This window comes from Gastrolobium bilobum, unplaced genomic scaffold (assembly GCF_033153095.1).
Source record: "Gastrolobium bilobum isolate Gb01-03AN ecotype WA unplaced genomic scaffold, APGP_CSIRO_Gbil_v1 utg20776, whole genome shotgun sequence".
NCBI classification, from domain to species: Eukaryota; Viridiplantae; Streptophyta; class Magnoliopsida; order Fabales; family Fabaceae; genus Gastrolobium; species Gastrolobium bilobum.
Genome location: NW_026899680.1, coordinates 37,759 through 47,615, shown reverse-complemented (window position 1 = coordinate 47,615; position 9,857 = coordinate 37,759). Strand labels below are relative to the sequence as shown.

General features: G+C 35.3%; 1 non-coding gene across 1 annotated transcript; it reads left to right on the top strand.

The window, feature by feature from the left end:
• The first annotated feature begins 7,139 nt into the window (after positions 1-7,139).
• Positions 7,140-7,246, top strand: LOC133292543 (small nucleolar RNA R71). The gene has a single exon (XR_009748933.1). It is a non-coding gene; the product is annotated as a small nucleolar RNA R71 (small nucleolar RNA).
• The last annotated feature ends 2,611 nt before the right edge of the window (positions 7,247-9,857 follow it).

Here is a 9,857-nt window from a genome sequence, read left to right as displayed (position 1 = left end):
GCAATATCAGGTCTGGTGCATTTCATAATATACATAAGGCTGCCTAGCACTTGAGCATGCTCTTTTTGAGCCTTAACTTTACCAGTGTTCTTTGATAATTGAAGATTAGAATCTACACGTATTCTTACAGGAGATATATTCAAACTCTTGAATTTCTCAAGAATTTTAGCTACATAGTGAGCCTGTGATAAGGCCAACCCTCCAGATGTTCTATGGATTTTAATACCTAAGATAACGTCTGCTATCCCCATATCTTTCATATTGAATTTACTTGTACATAATTATTTAGTAGTTTTAATCATTTGATTATTGCTACCTATTATCAACATGTCATCCACATAAAAACAGACAATGGCAAACCCTTTCTCAGTATTTCGAATATAGACACATTTGTCATATTCATTAATTTGAAATCCATTTGACAACATGATTTTATCAAATTTCGCATGCCATTATTTTGGAGCTTGTTTTAACCCATAAAGGGATTTTATTAAGCGACAAACTTTTTGTTATTGTCCTGGGACAGCAAAACCTTCAGGTTGTTCTAAATATATCTCTTCTTCTAGGTCACCATTCAAGAATGCAGTCTTAACATCCATTTGATGTATTTCTAATCCATTCAACACAGCTACCACGATCAACATCTTAATAGATGTAATCCTTGTAACATGTGAATAAGTATCAAAGTAGTCGAGACCTTCACATTGCCTGTAGCCTTTTACTACAAGCCTAGCTTTATATTTATCAATAGTGCCATTTTCTTTCATTTTTCTTTTGAATACCCACTTACTTCCTAAAGGCTTATTGTCAGGAGGAAGGTTTACCAATTCCCAAGTGTGGTTGGACAAGATACATTCTATCTCACTATTGATAGCCTCTTCCCAGAATGGTGCTTCCGAGGATGTTATAGCTTCCTTATACGTCCGAGGTTCATTTTCTAACAGATACGTTATAAAATCAGGTCCAAAGGATGTGGCTGTCTTTTGCCTCCTTCTACGTCTAGGTTCATCCTCTACAGGATCAATATTAGTCGTAGCATCCTGAGGTATCACAATGTTATTATCATTATTACCACTTGATTCATGTACTTTGTTATATGGAAATATGTCTTCAAAGAAAGTAATTTCCCTTAAATCAATAACCGTATTAACGTGTATATCTGAGACATCATATTTATAAACCAGAAATCGATAGGCACTACTATTAACGTGTATAACACAATTCACGGTTTTAGGTCCGATTTTCAACCTTTTAGGTTTAGGAACCACGACCTTAGCCAAGCACCCCCACACTCTAAAGTATTTCAAGGAGGATTTCTTTCCTTTCCACACGTCGTATGGTATGTTTTTTATCTTTTTGTGAGACACTCTATTAATAATATAGTTAGCCGTCAAAATGGCTTCCCCCACAAGTTATGTGGTGAACCATACGTGATTAACATAGCGTTCATCATTTCTTTCAACATCCGATTTTTCCTTTTTCCTTTTTTCTTCAAATTATTGTCTCCCCAATGATCGCTCCTTAGTATTTTAATTTCATTGTTAAGTTGATTTTCAACTTCACTTTTATATTGCTTAAAAACAACAATAACTTCATCTTTACTATTAAGTAAATACACATAACAATATCTACTGCAATTATCAATAAAAGTAATAAAGTATTTCTTATTACCCCTAGATGGTTCGATTCGGTTCTTATTACCGAACCGATCCGAGCCGAATCGGCCGAACGGACGACGGCGACACATGGTGTGTGGTGGACTAAAGGCCATCTAGCTCCCCTCCCCTCCATAAAAGTGTAGTACCCCAAGGGGAAATTTAGGAGTGTGAGGTGGGAACTTATAAACTCTCTCACCTGGGACTTCTTAAAATCCACATATCCCTTCAACTTCCCTCTTTTTTTTCTTCCTTAACCCACTTCTTATTCATAACCCATAGGATGTCTAAACAAACTTCCAACATAAAGTGTGTAAAGAGTGGCTCTGTAATGGAGAAGATGACTATTTATAGGAGTGGAGATCCTCTAACGTGAGTCATGCTTACACCTAACTATTTTTGTCTTTGTGAGGCCCGTTGTGAGTGAGGCAGTCCAGGACAAAAAATTTAAACTATTAATTAAGGGTAATGTAACCATCATGTTACAGGACAAGAAAAACTAATTTCCTATACACACTTTGGATATTGAGCTTCTTTTTTTTTTTTTTTTAAATTTGTGGACCCCTGTTGCGACACGGCAAGTGCACCGGTCGTTAAGTAATAAAAGTGTACCGGAGTACGAGACCGTTCCCACGAGGATCGGATTTTCAAGCACTAGTTCGCTAATCGCGGTTTAGTTGGACAATCAAAAATAAGATGAAGAGAATTGTAATTGAAGAATTTAAATTTAAGAACAAGCAATAACATGCAATTAAAAATTCAGAAAAAAAACAATTGGAAAAGATGATGATTGATTACGAAGTAAAACAAGTGTAGTTAGGGTTTTGACTTCTCCCAATCTCCTCAATATGTTATGAATTAAACTGCCAAGAATCCGCTCTTAATATATTGCCAATCAATTCTTTCTAAGTTAATTAGGGCTCAATTCCCTGTTACCCTAAATCTATGTGATCTTGAAAGAACCCTAGTTCCCCAAGAAAACATGCATTAAGATCAAGAATTCCAAGATTGCACAATTACCATATGTCTATCCCTAGATCACAAGGATTGTGATAAACTTATCAAATCAGGGTTCATGCACCAACATCCCCATTGTCATACAATTCCCCAAAATCATTCTATAAGGAGCAAACTCATAGAAAATATTAAAAACAGATAAATTTATTCAATTATAAAAAGAAAAGAATTCAGAGATAATTTAATTCATAAACATAAAGATTCAATTGGGTTCTGTCTACCCCTAACTACATAAAAATCTAGCCTAACATACTGAATTCAAAAACAATAGTAAATAAAAGAGAACCCCAAGCCTCCATTGGTGTGATGTTGACTTGGTTCCTCAGTGTTCCAGCGCTCCGCAACAGGATTCCTCCTTGAGATCTTTGTGTAATTCTCTGGATTGGTGAATTGGTGTGTTTCTTTCACCCTCAGCTCCCTATTCATAACCATTGAAGCCGTATCTTTTTAATTCTCCATCCAATCTCCCCATGAATCTCTATCAATTAATAAATCAAGATTGATTTCCTTCCGCTTTTATTCAAAATATTACAAATCTGTATCAATTGGAAAATCAAATCAAATCTTGGCTGATTGGGTTGACAGATTGAGCTTCAAATCTTTGTTATGATTCCTTTATCACTTCTTAGCACCAAATCTTGTGGATTTACCTTCAAAATAAGCAAGATATCAAAACATTAGCTCAATTCTCAAATCTTTATTATTTTATCATATAACACCTTGAATTCCATGAAATCTACCATATAATCTTTATGTAATTCGGCCTAAAAACATGGTAAACAAAGGGTTTATTAAACATTCCCAGATTTGAATATTGTTGTCCTAAGCAATCAATCAGAATAAAACTAAAGGAATAGGGAGTAGGAATTCTTAATTGTATGGAATTTGACAGAAATGATTCAATCAGAGACATGATTACAGAGCATTCAGACTCTAAGGAATGATACATCAATCAATAAGATTCATAATTCATCAGTTAAAAGCTGTAAAAAAATTTCTTAAGATCAAGAATAAGGAAAATTTCCTGAAACACTCCCTCACTAGAAATTCAATTCACTCCCACTCAACTGTTTAGAGGGTTGGTGTTTCACTCGTATCCCACTGAATCAACACCACCATAGGCTTGCTTATATTATCGCTCTCCACAGTTATTGTGACATATCTCATAGTTCAAGAGGTCTTGTTTAGGGTTATACTTGGCCTAGTTGAAGGAAGGGAAAATTTGGAGAATGAGCTTCAAGATTAAAATCCAAATTCAAAGAGGAATAAATTTAATTGTTTACAATTTGTAAACAACTTTCTTTCTTCTTTTTGGTCTATTCTTCTTCTCTTTCTTTTGAACTTTTTTCTTTTTTGTCGTTCTCTTTTCTCAGAACAATTTGGTTCTTTATTTTAACTTCTTTTCCTTTTTCTCTTTCTGAGTAATTTTCCTTTTTTCTTTATTCTTTGTTTCTTTTTCATTCTAACCAATCTTACTTCCTTGGCTTTTGCCTTTTCTTCCCTGTACTCTCATACATCACAATTTATATAATCAACAATTAACATATGTTCCACAATTTAAATCTGAAAGTTAATCTCAAATAAGGTGAGGATTTATATGGAAAGTGGTTTATTCATCTTCATAGGTTTTCAAAGAATAAACAGGCCTAGGCTCAAAAGGGTTTAACTAAGGAATGTCAGCAATGGTTGGCTATTTGGCCATCTAGTTTAAAGAAAAGACATGCCTCAATCATATCCATAGAATATATCACATACCAATTCAAGCAAGAAACAAAGCAAGTTCTAGAGTCTTTCATATAGTGGGATGCACACTCAATAAAAATTTTCTGTATAGGCTCAAAACCTCACGGCTATGAATGCACAGTAATTCCCCTATTTTTTATCTTAAAAAATTTCATCACTAAAGAGAATATTTAATGAATCATGAAAATTATTACATTGATGCTCATTATGAAAATTAATGTAAGTGCATCATCATGCTCTGAATCAATTATTGATTAAAAATTCTTACCAATCTTCCATTTATTTGCACTGAGAAAATTTCTCAATTTTCAGAAAAATAGTGGCTTGGGGTTTTCAAAACAAACTAAATATTAAAAATTCAATTAAAAAATGTAAGCTAAATCAAAGAAGAAAGGATTTGAGATAGTTCCCTGTTTTAGTTGGATATTCCGTGTGTGCTCATGAAGTTCCTTCAGCTTACTCAATTGTGCTTAGATGAATTGCGCGTTCCCCATTTCCAGATTTAAATGTTGCTGCCCTCAGCAACAAATTTAAATGTACAAAGAAAACGCGTCGAGAAATAAAAACAACTAGTCACTCTCTTGCTGCTTGTTCCCTTTTCTTCACCTGTAAAATTCACCCAATGAAAACCATTAGTCTCAACACCTTCTCTTATATTTTTGTAATTTTCTCTTTATTTAATTCAAAGTAAAAAGAACTAAAACAGTAAAATTAAAATAAAACAGTAAAGTGTGGGTTTGCCTACCATTAGCGCTTGTTTAACGTCACGAGCCTGACGTACCCGATCTACTTTCATGGTGGCTCAAAGCATGAGCTTGGTGATGACGAAGATCCATCATTCAGAAAGTGTGTCCTCCCATAGTGCTCTTGTGCATATAAGTGAGATGGAGTAGCCTCAAGAACTTTGAATTTGGTATTTATATGCTTTTCCTTGCTCATGGGCTTCTCCATCTTAACTTTTGGCTTACTTTCTTGAGAAGACTCCTCATTGTTTTCTTTTTCACCTTTCTTTTCACCAATATAGTAGACTTGATCTTCCGGTTGAGCTACAGATGGGGGGACTTCTTTGTCAAAGAACTTGAAAGTTGCTTGCTCTCCGTCTACCCGTAAGATCAGCTCGCCCTTAAGTACATCAATCAGTGCTCCTGAAGTTGCCAAGAAGGGTCTTCCAAAAATTATAGGAATAATGGCATCTTTTTCAATATCAAGGATGACAAAATTGACAGGAATGATGAATTTGTCTACCTTTACCAATATATCCTCAATGATGCCATAAGCTTGCTTTGAAGAGCGGTCAGCCAGTTGAACTATTGTTCTTGTGGGCTCCACTTCAGTAATCCCCAGCTTCTTCATCATGGAGAGTGGCATGACATTGATGCTAGCTCCAAGATCACATAAAACGCTGTCCACTTCCATTTTGCCTATAGTGCATGGAATGTTGAAGCTCCTTGGATCCTTGACTTTGGTAGGTAACTTCTTTTGGATGGTAGCATTACATTCCTCCGTCAGATTCTCCGTCTCACATTCCTGCAACTTACGCTTCCTTGATAATAGATCCTTCATGAACCTTGCATAGTTGGGCATGTTCTCTAAAGCTTCGGCAAAAGGAATGTTGATCTGCAACCTCCTGAATATGTCTAGAAACTTTGAATACTGCTGCTTCTGAATCTCTTTCTTTAATATCTGAGGAGGGATTCGAGCATATGGGGAGAGATCCAATGGCTTGTTCTGTCTTTCTAGAGCTTTCTTCTTCTCCCACTTGAATAGTTTCTTTTCATCATTTTCAGGATTGCTCTTGTCAACTTCAATCGTATCTTTTGCCTTTTCTTTCTTCTCTTCTTCAACGGGTGCTTCTCCATTCTTTTTCTTTTCTTCAGGATGTTTCTCTAAAGGCTGAATCACTGTCCCACTTCTTGTGATAATTGCATTGCAGTGCTCTCTAGGATTAATGATAGTGTCTCCCGGGAAGGTGCCCTGAGTTCTTTCAGCAAATTGCCTTGACAACTGGCCAATCTGAGTCTCCAGATTCCGGATAGAAGCTTCTTGGTTTCAAAATGAAGCTCTTGTTTCATCTCTGAAGGCATTTGCATTTTGAATATAGTCTGAGGTGGTCTTAGATAGTTGTGCAAATGCTTTCTCCCACTCTGAAGTGTTACCTTGTGGTGGAGGTTGTTGTTGTACTGGTAGAGGAGGATTCAACTGGTGATTTGATTTGTAACTAAACCCTGGGTGTTAATTTTGATTTTTCCACCCTGGATTGTAGTTATTTCCATATTGGTTCCTCCCCGGATTATTCTAGTTCTTTTGATTATACCAGATTCCGTTGACTTCAGCATTCTCAGGTGCCTTCATAAAATCACAACATTCAGTAGCATGGGCATTTGCATATATCCCACGAGTAACTTGAGGAGTGTTAACAGAAGAGACTTGAGAACTGGCAAATTGCTTTGTGAGAGCATCAATTTGTGCTTGTTTTTTCTTATTTATTTGTAATATTTGTTCATTCTGGGCCAACAGCGCATCATAGCCATCAAGCTTCATGATTCCCGCTCTCCTTTGTGAGACTGGAGCATTATCGAACTCCTGAGAGGCTAAAGATTCCAGCAATTCCAGCGCTTCCTTTGGAGTTTTTGTTTTCAATGATCCCCTTCTATAACATTCACCAAGGTTCTTGTACTTGGCGTCATTCCTTGGAAGAAGATTCGTCTTTTCTCCCAAGCCGCAATGCCATGTTGAGAACACTTTCGGAGTAGTCCTTTAAATCTTTCCCATGCCTCGTACAAGGATTCACTTTTTTTTTGTTCAACAACAATGATCTCTGCTTTGAGCCTTGCCATCTTTGAAGCTGAGAAGAATCTGGCCAAGAACTTAGTCGCCAAATCATCCCAGTTGGTAATGCTTCCTTGAGGCAGTGACTGCAACCACCCTCTTGTTTCTTCCTTCAGTGAACATGGGAAGAGTATGAGCAAGATGGCGTCACATGAGACTCCATTCATCTTCAAGGTGTCACAGTAGAGCAAGAAATTCTCTAGATGACTGTAGGGGTCTTCGGTGCTTCCTCCAGCGAACTGATCTTTTTGAATCAGTTGCATCAATGCTGGCTTGAGCTCAAAGTTGTTAGCTTCCACATGGGGTCTAACAATACTCGTCGTCTGCGGAACTTGGGCTGGAATCATGTAATCTCCCGAAGTTCTGGGAGGATTCTAAATCGCGTTGTTGTCAGCCATAGTTTCTTCCTTTGGTTCCGTCGAGCTTGATGCTTTTGCTTCTTTTGCTTTTCTTTCTTTTGCGCTTTTTTTGAGTTTTCTGGCTGTCTTTTCTATCTTAGGATCAAACTGCAAGGATCGTGAGTTGACAGTATCTCGCATAAATTAAGAGTAAAAGATTATGCAGAAAAACAGAAAATGCAGAAAACAAGAAATTTAAAAATATATATATATAATGTAGAAAATGCATAATTATGCAGAAAAAAATTAAAAAAAAAATTAAAAATTAAAAAAATTTAAAAAAAATAAAGAAAAATTAAATTTAATGAAGAATTTAAATTGCAGAAATTTAAAACGCCCAATCTAAATAGTTTTTAGTTACTTCTAATGTTGAAGGATCCAATCCCTGCCAACGGCGCCAAAAACTTGTTGCGACACGGGAAGTGCACCGGTCGTTAAGTAATAAAAGTGTACCGGAGTACGAGACCGTTCCCACGAGGATTGGATTTTCAAGCACTAGTTTGCTAATCGCGGTTTAGTTGGACAATCAAGAATAAGATGAAGAGAATTGTAATTGAAGAATTTAAAATTAAGAACAAGCAATAACATGCAATTAAAAATTCAGAAAAAAAAAACAATTGGAAAAGATAATGATTGATTACGAAGTAAAACAAGTGTAGTTAGGGTTTCGACTTCTTCCAATCTCCTCAATATGTTATGAATTAAACTGCCAAGAATCCGTTCTTAATATATTGCCAATCAATTCTTTCTAAGTTAATTAGGGCTCAATTCCTTGTTACCCTAAATCTATGTGATCTTGAAAGAACCCTAGTTCCCCAAGAAAACATGCATTAAGATCAAGAATTCCAAGATTGCACAATTACCATATGTCTATCCCTATATCACAAGGATTGTGATAAACTTATCAAATCAGGGTTCATGCACCAACATCCCCATTGTCATACAATTCCCCAAAATCATTCTATAAGGAGCAAACTCATAGAAAGCATTAAAAACATATAAATTTATTCAATTATAAAAAGAAAAGAATTCAGAGATAATTTAATTCATAAACATAAAGATTCAATTGGGTTCAATCTACCCCTAACTACATAAAAATCTAGCTTAGCATACTGAATTAAAAAACAATAGTAAATAAAAGAGAACCCCAAGCCTCCATTGGTGTGATGTTGACTTGGTTCCTTAGTGTTCCAACGCTCTGCAACACGATTCCTCCTTTAGATCTTTGTGTAATTCTCTGGATTGGTGAATTGGTGTGTTTCTTTCACCCTCAGCTCCCTATTTATAACCATTGAAGCCGTATCTTTTTAATTCTCCATCCAATCTCCCCATGAATCTCTATCAATTAATAAATCAAGATTGATTTCCTTATGCTTTTATTCAAAATATTACAAATCTGTATCAATTGGCAAATCAAATCAAATCTTGGCTGATTAGGTTGACAGATTGAGCTTCAAATCTTTTTTATGATTCCTTTATCACTTCTTAGCACTAAATCTTGTGGATTTACCTTCAAAATAAGCAAGATATCAAAATATTAGCTCAATTCTCAAATCTTTATTATTTTATCATATAACACCTGAATTTCATGCAGCCTACCATATAATCTTTATGTAATTTGGCCTAAAAACATGATAAACCAAGGGTTTATCAACCCCATAAAACTTGTATTTGCTGGAACCAATTTCTTCCGTCCAGCAACATCCTCACATTAATTAATAAAGATTGAGGAATAATTTTATATTTCAAACACATCATCCCAAGCAAGAATTTTTTGAAAACACGAACAATAGACAAACTCACTCGAAATTAAGCTATCGGATAGACTCGTTATATTTAACTACTTGATAAAAGAACTTTGATATACTATATAAAAATAGGAGAAAGATCCGTTTACAATTCTTTTTTTTTACAAACTTACAAATTACATTATGTTTGATCTGTAATACTCTACTCAAGAGTGTATTACCGGTAGAGTATTACTAGTCAGACATTGTGTAGTTTGTAAATAAAAAGTTATAAATATAACCTTCTCCATAAAAATAAACTATTTCAAAAATTTAATTTAAACTATTTGAAGGTGATTTAATATTCTCCCTACACATCCACTTGAACTGTCACGAAAGGCACCTTCGACAAAGTCAATCTTTGACATTTGGCATATACATTGGTCAAGGAATGTACAAACGACAAATCATGTGTCAATGATTTAAAA